The sequence below is a fragment of the Procambarus clarkii genome, chromosome 51 (assembly GCF_040958095.1).
Source record: "Procambarus clarkii isolate CNS0578487 chromosome 51, FALCON_Pclarkii_2.0, whole genome shotgun sequence".
Lineage (NCBI taxonomy): Eukaryota > Metazoa > Arthropoda > Malacostraca > Decapoda > Cambaridae > Procambarus > Procambarus clarkii.
The window spans coordinates 5,758,653-5,773,365 of NC_091200.1; the positions used below are offsets into that span (position 1 = coordinate 5,758,653).

The window sequence follows — 14,713 nt, forward strand, 5'->3', positions numbered from 1 at the left end:
GTGGAACTAGAAGGCTGTTGTGGGAGGTAATGAACAATATTTGCCATTTTACTAGTAAAATGGAACATAATGTCAGGGGCTTACAGGCTTGCTATACAATTTAGATCATGGTATTAATGGTAAGTAAAAACTAAGAATAATATTCTATATATGGGACTAAAGAAATACTCTACCAGTGAGGTAGATTGTGTTTGTAGCGCATCAATCTACAGACACATACTTCCGGTGGAGTAGATAGTGATTGTGATAGGATCTACGTCTACAGGAACACACTTCCGGTGGAGTAGATGTTGTTGGATAATAATTCGGTTGACACTTTCATGATAGATTCCGCTTTCTGAAAAGTGGTTGATGATGGAGCCAGTTACTTACCGCCTTGATGCTTTGGTAACGGGTAGTTTGGCAGTTAGTGTTGGATGGGAGTAGTGATTGTTGCATGGTTGTTGCTGTTTGTGATGAGTAAGTGCTAATACAGTGAGTGTTGAAGTTAGTGGCTGCTTGAATGACTTTAATGATGACTAACGATAGTTACTGGAAAGTTATTAACGATTAAGAAAAGTTACTACTGAGTTATTAGTGACCAGGGGTTAGTGATGAGTGGCTGGGCCCAGTAGTCGAGTTTGTGATTGATTGATAAGAGATTAAGTCACCCATGAGGAGGCACGGGCATGAATATCCCGTAAGGTCGAGTTAGTCTTGGTTGGAGCTAGTTATGGTGTTGGTTATGGCTTGTAGTGTAAACTTTTAATTGTTTACGGGCTCACCATAGCCCGTGCTACATGGACACTGAGTTCTGAGTAGCTAAATCTGAAACAACAACAACAGCTTGTAGTGGTAGACCATCATAGGTGTGGTTACGATGCTGTTACTGTACACACAGCCCCGCTCCTGTGCCAGGCAAGTCCACTACGGGATCACCATAGCCCGTGCTACTTGGAACTTTTTGTTCCCAGTAGCTGAATTTAAAACATGCTGTTACTAGTGATGTTACTGGAGATGGTGGTAAGTTTGTTGTTGTTACAATACAGTAACACTGGCACTCGTGTTACTGTCTGTAACGGTGCCTGTCTATAACTTACATCAGTGATGGCACTTACCTACATGTACTTACCTGTCAGTGTGTACGGGGAAGTGAGGTGTGGCTCCATGCCCTGCCCTCTGGCCGTGTTGTATCTGTTACGTTATAATTGATTTAACATAATGTTCGAATGCCTTGTCGAATCTAGCTTTATAGTTGTGCATGGAGGTGGCTTCCATAACTACTTCTTTCAGTGCATTCCACTTGTTAACCACCCACACAGGGTACGGGTGGTGGTGGTGGTGGTGCTGGTGGTACCTGCTTGATACCTGCTTGATGGGGTTCTGGGAGTTCTTCTACTCTCCAAGCCCCAAAGTGGTGGTGGTATTGGTCACGCTACTGGTAGTGGTGGTGTTGGGGTGGTGATGGTCACGCTACTGGTGGTGGTGGTGGTGTTGAGAGTGGTGGTGGTGCCGTAGTGGTGCTCGTCGCCGGCCGGCGCTTCCTCATGAGGTAATTGATTGAGGAAATTATGAGGAAATTGGCGAGTGTTAGCGGCGGTAATGATGCCATGAGGGAATACGACTACATGGCCCTGGGCTCATTATGTGAGATAATTATTCTTGAAGGCAGGGGAGGGGGTGCTGGACCCACCACCTGCGCCATCTATGGTTACCTTGCACCACGTCAGGATAGACTCTTAAGTAGGGGAGACTGACGTCTTCTCTTGTGGTAAGGAGAGTTCCTTAGTGGCAAGTATACCAAGCTGTTCTTTCCTTGATCAACTTGGGTGATATCTGGTTATGGTTATCTAAAGGTTATCTAGAGATTATTTCAGGGCTTAGCGTCCCCGCTGCACGGTCCTCGACCAGGCGTGGAGGGAGTTTAGGGAAAGATATGGTGGTGTCTCCTCTCTCTCCCTCCCTCCCTCTCTCCCTCCCTCTCTCTCTCCCTCCCACCCTCTCTCCCCTAATCATCCTTGCTCTCCTTTCCTCCTCCGCCCCCCCCCCCTACCTCAATCTCTCACCAGCCCCCTCGCTCCTTCTCTTCCAAATCATAATCAGGGCAGAAAATGTCTGCAGTCGCTCACGGGGAGCACGGGGCGGGTGACTTAGTTAATCAGGTGTCGCCCAGTGACACTCATCGCCGCCACCACCACCACCATCTTCACTATCATCATCATCACCACCACCCTCGTCGTCGAGGCCGTCTTTATTACCATTATCCCTATCATTCTTCATGCAGCGTCTCACTAATGATTTATGAGTAATGATCAAAGTTGCGCACTTAATTGTCAACCACCAGCGCCTCCAACATGTTCTGATGACAACGCTCTGAATCGCCAGCGGTTGTGGGAGGGGTGGGGGGGAGGGGTCGTGGTGGGGTCGTGGTCCTGCACTATAGTGAGTGACGGTGGGAAGGGTGGTGAGGGGTGTGGCAGTGCCGCCAGTGGGTGTGATGATGGTGGTGAGGCAGTGTGGTGGTGGATATGGTGAGAGGAAACACAGGGCAGGAAAGGCGAGAGGAGACCCTCTCCAGGTATGAAACACAGCTACAAGGTGAGGTCAGCCTCTACATCAAAAACACACTCGTCTGCATTCAGCTGCTAAATACACATACAATGATATGTTGGATGTGCTGATAATTGAAATTGAAATCCTAAATGGGGGTTATTGTCCTCGTATACGAGTCACCAGAGGAAAATCCTCAGCAGTTTAAAGACCAACCAGTGAGAACAGAATACTGCTTAGCACACCTCACAAACCCTGCCACAAATATTATCTTGCTTGGTGACTTCAGTCTACTGCACCTAAAATGAAAAAAAATGTGGCATACAGTTATTTAAAAGAGATGCCTAGGAAGCAGTCTAAATGAACAGAACATGAAATAAATGACCTCTTACAGATATTGTGACAGATTTGCCTTAAACCAGCAAATAGTAGAACAAACTTGAAGAGAAAACACCCTAAACCTTATTTTTATAAACACTAATGAACTGGTTAGGAAACTAATATTACAAATACCTGTTACTCAGATCATAACCTAATAGAGTATGAGCCAATTATGAACTGACCTGCGCAGCAAGTTTTAAATCCAAGAGGAGGAGAATTCAACAAATTCAATTTTAATAATATAAAGATTAACTGGGAAATAGTAAACCAAGACCTCACAGAAATGAGCTGAGAAGAACAGCGAGATAATGCAAACCAAAATCAGTGCCTTGAGAAAATAGACTCAGTATCAGTCTCACACCGACTCAGTATCAGTCTCACAGCTTCATAGAAAACACCGACTCAGTCGGTGTTTTCTATGAAGCTTTTCAAGGTAAACTAAAATATTCACAATAAATTAGTATGTCACATATGCACGTATTTAATAAGTCAATATTGACTATACAAAAGTGCGAGAACGGGTTGCACGAATATGTTCTCTGCTCGTCACTCTCTCACTCGTCGTCCTCTGCGTATGCTCGTCACATACCACAAAGAGAGAACATTATGCAAATTGAAACGAGAACGGCGTTCCGTTTGTAGAGAAAGAACACAAAGAACAGATAAACCTAACACCACACTCAATCTCAAGAACGACAAGGAAAAAATGTAGAAGCGATCATATTAAAGCTACAAGAATCATATAAAATCCAGGAGAGGCAAAGACAGCAAAAGCCCATCAGTGAAATAGAAAGGAGCTCAAAACCACTTTAAATGAATGAAATACTGAGGTTACGATTCTGTTTTTAGTGAATCCTAAAATTTGATCGGAAATCAAACCAATTCTTCATGAATGTGATAATGAATATATCATGTCAGGCGTCACCCCTAACCCCACTGGACTTTGAAATACCAATACAGTGCGCCCATGCACTCTGCGCCTAGACAAGATTCCTGGAATTTTGTAATCAAGAATTAAGAAAACTATCCCAGACCTTAAACATCATTTGGAGACGGAGCCTGCCTCACCACTGACAGAACCCAATGGAGGCGATGAGTCACAATAACGTGGCAGTAGTATGTTGACCAGACCACACACTAGAAGTTGAAGGGACGACGATGTTTCCGTCCGTCCTGGACCATTCTCAAGTCGATTGTCGATTCTCAAGTGAATTTTTGTTGACAATCGACTTGAGAATGGTCCAGGATGGACCGAAACGTCGTCGTCCCTTCAACTTCTAGTGTGTGGTCTGGTCAACAAGACCCCAATGGTGTTATCTCCGAAATCGTTAAAACAACGAAAATCGCGCCACGCTCCACAAAGGAGGCAATAAAGCAGACGTACAAATTTGCAGACCGATAGCATTATCACGTGTAACAATTTCTGAAGGAGTGCTAAAAAGTTAGATCACAAAGAAACATGTGGAATCACACCGTCTACATAACCCTAGACAACATGGGTTCAGAACAGGGAAGTGGAAGATGGATCTTCCACTTCCTAGCGAACAGAACCCAGTGTCTAATAGTTATCAAAGTAAAATCCTAATCTTCTTCTATGAAAATCTCAGTCCCCCAGGGCACTATGCTTCCTCCGGTGCTTTTTTCTCATCCCCATAACGGACGGAAACAAGGACACAAATTATATAACGGACGGAAACAAGGACACAAATTATAGTACAATATCACCCATTGCAGATGATACTAGGATTTTTATAAGATTAAACAAAGCTCCAATCCGATGTTAATCAGGTCTTCTAGTGGGCCACAGAAAATAATCATCACAATGGTTGTACTATTCAAATCACTGGTGCTGTCCCGTTTTGAGACACAGCCTTCACGCTCGATACTCGCTTCCCCCTTCAGAGCAGGAGAGATTGCTGAAATAGAGGGAATACAGAGAACATATACGGCACGCATAGACGCGATAAAGCACCTAAATTATTGGGATCGTCTCAAAGCTCTCCAAATGTACTCACTTGAAAGAAAGGAGAGATGCCAAATAATATACACATGGAAAATACTGGAGGACCAGGTCCCTAATCTACACAGTAAAACAACAACATACTGGAGTGAACGATATGGAAGAAAATGCAGGATAGAACCAGTGAAGAGCAGGGGTTATCTTGAGGTGATTTCGGGGCCTTAGCGTCCCCGCGGCCCGGTCCTCGATCAGGCCTCCTTTTTGTTGCACATCCCCAGGAAGCATCTCGTAGCAGCTGTCTAACTCCCAGATACCTATTTACTGCTAGTTAACAGGGGCATCAGGGTGAAAGAAACTCTGCCCATTTGTTTCCGCCACCACCGAAGATGGAGGAGGAGTTTTTCTAGGCGCTTCTTCAGGCGCTCCTCCTGGAATTTCCGCCTCTACCTGGAATGTCGTGACCACGAATCCAAAGCGCTGTCCACTCAGCTGTCAGGTCCCTAATGCCATAGGCACAATCAGAAAACACTGTATGAACATCAAAGGTCCACAGTTGTTTAACATATTCCCAGCGAGTAAAAGAAATATTGCCTGAACAAACGTGGAGGTTTTCAAGAGAAATCTAGATGTAAATTTCTTCAAGATGTGCCGGACCAACCGGGCTGTGGTGGATATGTGGGCCTGCGGGCCGCTCCAAGCAACAGCCTGGTGGACCAAGCTCTCACAAGTCAAACCTGGCCTCGGGCCGGGCTTGGGGAATAAAACCCAGAACCCCATCCAGGTACAGCATGATGTTTAATGAGGATAAGTTCTCGCTCCTGCGCTATTGAAAAAAATAGCATTTAAAAAGGGAAACCCACATATAAAACGCAGTCAAACGACAGAACAGAAAGAAAAAGCAGCGTAAAACACTTGGGAATAATCATGTCTGAAGACCTTAATTTTAAAGGAGGTATAAAATAACTCGCTCGTAAAAAATGACAGGTTGGATAACAAGAACCTTTCAAACAGCTCCATCTAAAGGTGGAGGACTGGCTGACCCGGAGAACGTGCAAAGGTCTTTCCTTATCTGAATCCATTCAGTAAAACATCTAAGTTAAGGTAATTATGAGGAGAGCACTTAGAAGGGAATTTGAGAACAAAGATCTTGAATAAGACGGGGCTGTGATCCATACTGCTAGCAGCTCTTAACAGCCTAGTTGATCAGTCCACCAACCAGGAGGCTTGGGCAGAGATCGGGCCGCAGAGACATTGATCCCCGGCAGCAACACAAGGTAAAGACAAGCTAAGGTTCAAGGTGGTAAGGTGGTGGTGGTTCCCTTCACCATGAGGGGGCAGGTCGGCACTATATATATAGTGATTCTCTCCCCACTACCGTTATCGGTGTTTGTATTTTCTCCTATCACTATTTAACACCATCATCACCATTAACGCCGTTATCTCGCTACTCTTCTTCACAATCTTTAACTCTTCCGCGTAAGGAGTCTTCTCTGTTCTCTAAATTGCCATAGAGAATTGTCCCAGACGGTGGTGAACGTAATGGTGATTGGTTGTTATGGTGGTTGGTGCCTCGGAGTGGTTGTGATGGTGATTGTGGTGGCTGGGGCCTCGAAGTGGTTGTGATGGTGATTGTGGTGGCTGGTGCCTCGAAGTGGTTGTGATGGTGATTGTGGTGGCTGGTGCCTCGAAGTGGTTGTGATGGTGATTGTGGTGGCTGGTGCCTCGAAGTGGTTGTGATGGTGATTGTGGTGGCTGGTGCCTCGAAGTGGTTGTGATGGTGATTGTGGTGGCTGGTGCCTCGAAGTGGTTGTGATGGTGATTGTGGTGGCTGGTGCCTCGGAGTGGTTGTGATGGTGATTGTGGTGGCTGGTGCCTCGAAGTGATGGTGATGGTGATTGTGGTGGCTGGTGCCTCGAAGTGATGGTGATGGTGATTGTGGTGGCTGGTGCCTCGAAGTGATGGTGATGGTGATTGTGGTGGCTGGTGCCTCGAAGTGATGGTGATGGTGATTGTGGTGGCTGGTGCCTCGAAGTGATGGTGATGGTGATTGTGGTGGCTGGTGCCTCGAAGTGATGGTGATGGTGATTGTGGTGGCTGGTGCCTCGGAGTGATGGTGATGGTGATTGTGGTGGCTGGTGCCTCGAAGTGATGGTGATGGTGATTGTGGTGGCTGGTGTCTCGGAGTGATGGTGATGGTGATTGTGGTGGCTGGTGCCTCGAAGTGATGGTGATGGTGATTGTGGTGGCTGGTGCCTCGGAGTGGTTGCTACATCTTGCTGAACGGCGGATGTTTTCGTTGTGCGATTTTGTTTTGGTGTGTCACCTGTTTACAGTTTTTGGCGGGAAGCTTTCCTTGAGGTATTAAAGTTGAGAGGTACGGATGAGGAGGAGGTTGCGTCCCCTCGGGCCTCTGATCACAGCACCGCCTCCCCGCCCCTCTCGTGCCGCCTCCCCGCCCCTCTCACAGCTATCAGATCCCTCTCACCGTCCCCACACGCCCTTCTCACAGCCCTCGTGCTCCGTCGTGAAGGGCTTTGGTCGTTTCCAACATGAGATGATTCAACGAAGCTCGTTTTCTGTTAGTTTAAACCGTATAGATTGCTATGCTAGGCTGTAGTAGCTAAGGTTAGGCTGTATTTCTCTAAGTTGGGTTAGGCTGAGTTGGGTTGGGCTAAGTTAGGTTTCAAAATCCATTGGCAAATCGTCTTGGGTACGATGTGACTTGTAGCCGTGAAGGGTGCTGTGTACTCCAAAGGATATCAGATCAACCAGGCCGTGATTCATACGTCAGGCTGCGAGCAGCCGCGTCCAACATCCAGGTTGACCAGTCCAGCAACCAGGAGGCCTGGTCGGGGACCGGGCCGCGGGGACGTTGAGCCCCGAAATCATCGCAAGGTGAGGTACCCCTCGGGGCTTGTCGCTGGGAGCCCCGTGGGGCGGTGGACGCAGCTTCAGGTATTAATAACTGACGAGAGGGGCCGCCACGTCCTATGTAATCTGGGTGTAATATTTGTGTGGGAAGTGGCGCGTGTTCGTCAGCGTGGCGATATTGCCAGGGTCCGGCCGGCTGCTTCTGGCATTCCTCAGGCCCCATGGTAATAATCCTTTTGTGCCTCCTCTCTTCCCTACAGCCCCTCCTCCTTACCCCCCCCCCCTCTCCTCCTCCTCTCTCCTGCCTTCTCTGACGCCCTCCTCTCCCTTCCTGCACGCACCTTCATTCCCTCCTCCTCTCTCCCAGCCTTTATTACTGTCATAGAGGTCTCCCTTTACTGTGCAGTTTGTTCAAATCTTGTTTTCTCATCATCGTCCCCCCCCCTTCCTTTTCCGTCCCTTGGTTCAGCCTTTCCCATGCTTCTCCGTCCCCTGGGCCCTTCCTTTTGTCCCTCGGGGCCCTTTCCCGTCTCCCGGGGCCGTTTCCTTTCCCGTCTCCCGGGGCCCTTCCTTTTCCGTCCACCGGTTCCTTCCTTTTCCGTCCTTTCCACTCCACGCCCCTTCCTTTTCCACACCCCCCCCCCCGCCACCTTCCTTTCCCATGGTGGGTGGTGGTGTGTGTGTGAGAGTGCCTGAGACGGATCTCTCCCGGAGCATGGCGGGACATCGTGAGAGAGTCCGGATGTGGGGGAAGAAGCCTTTGATGAGTGTCCTCACAGTTCGCCTCATATGTCGGGCGGGAGTGGTGCTCAGGCTCTGGGAGCGCGGGTAGTAACAATCTAATGTATCAAGCACTGTATACCATAAGTCGTCTCCACCTCAAGATTTGGCGGGAAGGAGAAAATATCCTGGGAGCGTATTTTGGTAGTGGGAGTTTGTGGAAGGGGTGTTGATACGGGGAAAGGGAAGGGAAGAACGTTGGAGTGTGGTTTAAGAGAAGTATAGCATATTGGGGTATGTGTGTGTGTGTGTGTGTGTGTGTGTGTGTGTGTGTGTGGTTATAGCATGTTGGTGTGTGTGTGTGTGTGTGTGTGTGTGTGTGTGTGTGTGTGTGTGTGTGTGTGTGTGTGTGGTTATAGCATGTTGGGGTATGTGTGTGTGTGTGTGTGTGTGTGTGTGTGTGTGTGTGTGTGTGTGTGTGTGTGTGTGTGTGTGTGTGTGGTTATAGCATGTTGGGGTGTGTGTGTGTGTGTGTGTGTGTGTGTGTGTGTGTGTGTGTGTGTGTGTGTGTGTCTGTGTGTGTGTGTGTGTGGTTATAGCATGTTGGGGTATGTGTGTGTGTGTGTGTGTGGTGTGTGTGTGTGTGTGTGTCTGTGTGTGTGTGTGTGTCGTTATAGCATATTGGGGTGTGTGTGTGTGTGTGTGTGTGTGTGTGTGTGTGTGTGTGTGTGTGTGTGTGTGTGTGTGTGTGTGTGTGTGTCTGTGTGTGTGTGTGTGTGGTTATAGCATGTTGGGGAATGTGTGTGTGTGTGTGTGTGTGTGTGTGTGTGTGTGTGTGTGTGTGTGTGTGTGTGTGGTTATAGCATGTTGGGGTATGTACTCACCTAATTGTACTCACCTAATTGTGCTTGCGGGGGTTGAGCTCTGGCTCTTTGGTCCCGCCTCTCAACCGTCAATCAACTGGTGTACAGATTCCTGAGCCTATTGGGCTCTATCATATCTACATTTGAAACTGTGAATGGAGTCAGCCTCCACCACATCACTTCCTAATGCATTCCATTTGCTAACTACTCTGACACTGAAAAAGTTCTTTCTAACGTCTCTGTGGCTCATTTGGGTACTCAGCTTCCACCTGTGTCCCCTTGTTCGCGTCCCACCAGTGTTGAAAAGTTCATCCTTGTTTACCCGGTCGATTCCCCTGAGGATTTTGTAGGTTGTGATCATGTCCCCCCTTACTCTTCTGTCTTCCAGTGTCGTGAGGTGCATTTCCCGTAGCCTTTCCTCATAACTCATGCCTCTTAGTTCTGGGACTAGTCTAGTAGCATACCTTTGGACTTTTTCCAGCTTCGTCTTGTGCTTGAGAAGGTACGGGCTCCATGCTGGGGCCGCATACTCCAGGATTGGTCTTACATATGTGGTGTACAAGATTCTGAATGATTCCTTACACAGGTTCCTGAACGCCGTTCTGATGTTAGCCAGCCTCGCATATGCCGCAGACGTTATTCTCTTTATGTGGGCTTCAGGAGACAGGTTTGGTGTGATATCAACTCCTAGATCTTTCTCTCTGTCTGTTTCATTAAGTACTTCATCTCCTATTCTGTATCCTGTGCCTGGCCTCCTGTTTCCACTGCCTAGTTTCATTACTTTGCATTTACTCGGGTTGAACTTCAACAGCCATTTGTTGGACCATTCACTCAGTCTATCCAGGTCATCTTGTAGCCTCCTACTATCATCCTCTGTTTCAATCCTCCTCATAATTTTTGCATCGTCGGCAAACATTGAGAGGAACGAATCTATACCCTCTGGGAGATCATTTACATATACCAGAAACAGTATAGGTCCAAGGACTGACCCCTGCGGGACTCCACTTGTGACGTCTCGCCAATCTGAGACCTCACCCCTCACACAGACTCGTTGTCTCCTGTTGCTTAGGTATTCCTCTATCCACCGGAGTACCTTCCCTCTCACTCCAGCCTGCATCTCCAACTTTCGCACTAGCCTCTTGTGTGGCACTGTATCAAAGGCTTTCTGACAATCCAAAAATATGCAGTCTGCCCACCCTTCTCTTTCTTGCCTTATTTTTGTTGCCTGGTCGTAGAATTCAAGTAACCCTGTGAGGCAGGACCTGCCATCCCTGAACCCATGTTGATGCTGTGTTACAAAGTTCCTTCGCTCCAGATGCTCCACTAGTTTTTTTCGCACAATCTTCTCCATCAGCTTGCATGGTATGCAGGTTAGGGACACTGGCCTGTAGTTCAGTGCCTCCTGTCTATCCCCTTTCTTGTATATCGGGACTACGTTAGCTGCTTTCCAAATATCTGGCAGTTCCCCTGTTGCCAGTGATTTGTTATACACTATGGAGAGTGGTAGGCTCAGTTCTCTTGCTTCTTCCTTTAGAACCCAAGGGGAGATTCCATCTGGGCCTATAGCCTTCGTCACGTCCAACTCTAGTAAACACTTCCTTACTTCCCCACTGGTAATCTCAAACTCTTCCAGTGGTTCCTAGTTAGCTATTCCCTCACTTACCTCTGGAATTTCTCCTTGTTCTAAGGTGAAGACCTCCTGGAATTTCTTATTCAATTCCTCACACACTTCCTTGTCATTTGTAGTGAATCCTTCCGCCCCTATCCTTAATCTCATAACCTGTTCCTTTACTGTTGTTTTTCTCCTAATGTGGCTATGCAACAATTTAGGCTGAGTCTTTGCCTTGCTTGCGATGTCATTTTCGTATTGTCTTTCTGCCTCTCTTCTCATCCTGACATATTCATTCCTGGCATTCTGGTATCTTTCTCTGCTCTCCAGTGTCCTGTTATTCCTATAGTTTCTCCATGCCCTTTTACTTTGCTGCTTAGCTAGCCTACATCTTTGATTAAACCATGGGTTTCTCATCTTCATTTCTCTGTTTTCCTCTTGGACTGGGACAAACTTGTTTGCTGCGTCCTTGCACTTCTGCGTGATGTAATCCATCATATCTTGGGCCGTCTTTCCCCTGAGCTCTGTTTCCCATGCTATATCTGTTAGGAATTTTCTTATCCCCTCATAGTTTCCCTTTCGGTATGCTAACCTTTTGGTTTCGGTATCCCTCCTGGAGTTCAATAACCCTTCTTCAATCAAGTACTCAAACACCAGTACACTGTGGTCGCTCATTCCTACTGGGTCCTCAAAACCGATTTCTCTTATGTCGGAGTCGTTCAGAGTGAAGACTAGGTCGAGTCTCGCTGGTTCGTCATTGCCTCTCATCCTTGTGGGTTCTCCGACATGCTGCGTTAAAAAGTTGCTTGTCACCACCTCCAATAGTTTGGCTCTCCACGTATCCTCGCCTCCATGCGGTTCCTTGTTCTCCCAGTCAATCTTTCCGTGATTGAAGTCGCCCATGATGAGCAGGTGGGATCTATTTCTACAGGCAGCAGAGGCTGCCCTCTCAATTATAGTGTTAACTGCCTTGTTGTTGTTTTCATACTCTTGACTTCAATACTCTAGTTTTCAATACTCTATGTGTGTGTGTGTGTGTGTGTGTGTGTGTGTGTGTGTGTGTGTGTGTGTGTGTGTGTCTGTGTGTGTGGTTATAGCATGTTGGGGTATGTGTGTGTGTGTGTGTGTGTGTGTGTGTGTGTGTGTGTGTCTGTGTGTGTGTGTGTGTGTCGTTATAGCATATTGGGGTGTGTGTGTGTGTGTGTGTGTGTGTGTGTGTGTGTGTGTGTGGGGTTCACGGGAGCTCCCACCAGCTGGGTCTAGTGAAGAAGAGTTCACCAGCCAGGACAAGGGGTATAAATACATAACTACGGGCTCACCATAGCCCGTGATACATGGACACTTCGTTCTGAGTAGCTAAATCTAAAACAGCAACAATAACGAGTACATAATCTCTTAGAATAAGGTGTTGCATGGCTCCCTGTAACCAGCAATATGAGTGCAAGATCAAGTTTGGTGACACTCCACACTACACTCTATGGAATAATTCCGAATAGTAATTAACGTATAATAAGATGTTGGCAAAAAGGCCATTATTGTTTGTTTCGATAACACTGTGTACATCTGTAAATTGTTGAGATGACCCATTGGCGTTCAAATATGTATTGTCGTCAGACTACTGCATGATGCCTCGCTCGATGTTTGCAAGTGTTGATATATTGTAACTTCAGATAGGCAGGTCATTCCAAATGGACGAATAGTTGGGGAATGTTGATGACACGACAGGAAGTGTATGATTAGACCTGAATGTTAGACGATGCTGGGTATTTTCTCCCCTTGTTTCACTGCTGCAATTTCCCCCCCTTTCCCCCCCCCCCCCACCCCGCTACTACACGCCCAGCACATTAGTGCACACACACAAAAATGTGTGTGAGAGCTTGTGCCTCGTGCTAGCTGACCAAGGAACACATGCAACATGCAAGAGTATCGTTGCAGAGTTCAAAGCGCGTGTAACAGTTGACACTGACGAGGGCAACGAGGCATTTGCATCATAGATTCATGTATAAGACACGACGGAGTTTCAAACATGGTATTATTAATGTGCTCGCCAAGGATGAAGCCGAACAGAAATACCGGATTGTGAGCACTTCAACAGTAATGGTAAGGGGAGGGAATGTATATTCTTACAGCAGGAACCATCCGTGTGGCCAGTCAGGGAACTTGACCGGCAAGAGCTGTCAGCAGCCGTATCTAAGTTATCGGGCCCCCTAAGGATTTGCCCCAAGTCGTTGCTTCCCCCCCCCCCCCCCACACGATATTGTCCCATGGCACTCGCAAGCTGTGGTCTAAAATGTGCCCCCTCCCTCTAGGATATGGCCCTGAGGCATTCTCAATTGTGTTTTGAACTGTGGTCCCTGCAGCGTGTTAAACTGTGCCCACCTAGAATATGGCCCCGTGGCGTTCTGAACGTTGACCTCCCTACTATGCCGCCCCGTGGCGTTCTGAACGTTGACCTCCCTACTATGCCGCCCCGTGGCGTTCTGAACGTTGACCTCCCTACTATGCCGCCCCGTGGCGTTCTGAACGTTGACCTCCCTACTATGCCGCCCCGTGGCGTTCTAAACTATGGACACTTAGAACATGGCCCCATGGTATTGTAAAGTGTGGCCACGTGGTATTGTAAAGTGTGGCCCCGTAGCGCACTAAACTGTGGGCCGCCAGGGCGTAGCGCAGTTGGTGACAGTGAGGACTGGGTGCTTGGACGCTAGCCAGCCCTGTGTTCATGTGGCGGGAACTTTAATAAGAGTTTAATGGTTTAATTACGATGTTTTTAAATTGTAAACACAAAAATAGTACTTTATTTACTTTTTTTTTGAAGGGGGGATGGGGGAGGGGGCTTTGTTGTTTTATGCCGTTGGAAGTCATGTAAATATTTTGTCAAAGGTTGGTGATTTAATTGATGTTGATTTTTGTATGATACTGGAAATATTTATACTCAGTCGGGACACTGTCTCGTGTTTTATGGTATTTTATTTTGTATACTTCCATTGGCAGGGCTCGGAGGCTAAATTATTTGCATTTTAAAGAATGGGCTCTCGCTCATCTTCGGCCTGCGTGCGCTCACCTAGTTGAGCTCGCCTAGTTATGCGTGTGAATCTGGCTCAGGGGCCAGATTCACGAAGCAGTTACGCAAGTACTTACGAACCTGTACATCTTTTCTCAATCTTTGGCGGCTGTGTTTACAATTATTAAACAGTTAATGAGCTCCGAGGCACCAGGAGGCTCTTTATAACAATAACAACAGTGGATTCTGATGTTTTCATGCTTGTAAACTGTTTAATAAATGTAACCAAACTCGTCAAAGATTGAGGAAAGATGAACACGTTCGTAAGAACTTGCGTAACTGTTGCGTGAATCTAGCCCCTGGCTCTTTGGTCCCGCCTCTCAACTGTCAATCAACTGATGTACAGATTTCTGAGCCTACTGGGCTCTAATATATCTACATTTGAAACTGTGTATGGAGTCAGCCTCTACCACACTACTGCCTAATGCATTCCATCTGTTGCATTCTATCACTCTGACACTGAAAAAGTTCTTTCTAACGTCCCTGTGGCTCATTTGGGTACTCAGTTTCCACCTGTGTCCCCTTGTTCGCGTACCACCCGTGTTAAACAGTTTATCTTTATCTACGCTGTTAATTCCTCTGAGAATTTTGTAGGTAGTGATCATGTCTCGCCTTACTTTTGTCTTCCAGTGTCGTGAGGTGCATTTCCCGCAGCCTGTCCTCGTAACTCATGCCTCTTAGTTCTGGGACTAGCCTTGTGACATTTTTTAACTTTT

At 47.2% G+C, this 14,713-nt stretch overlaps 1 protein-coding gene across 8 annotated transcripts in view; it reads left to right on the forward strand.

The window, feature by feature from the left end:
- The window catches only part of Sema1a (semaphorin 1a), a 1,083,998-nt gene that overhangs the window by 947,095 nt on the left and 122,190 nt on the right, over nt 1-14,713 (forward strand). The gene's annotated exons all lie outside the window — the stretch shown is intronic.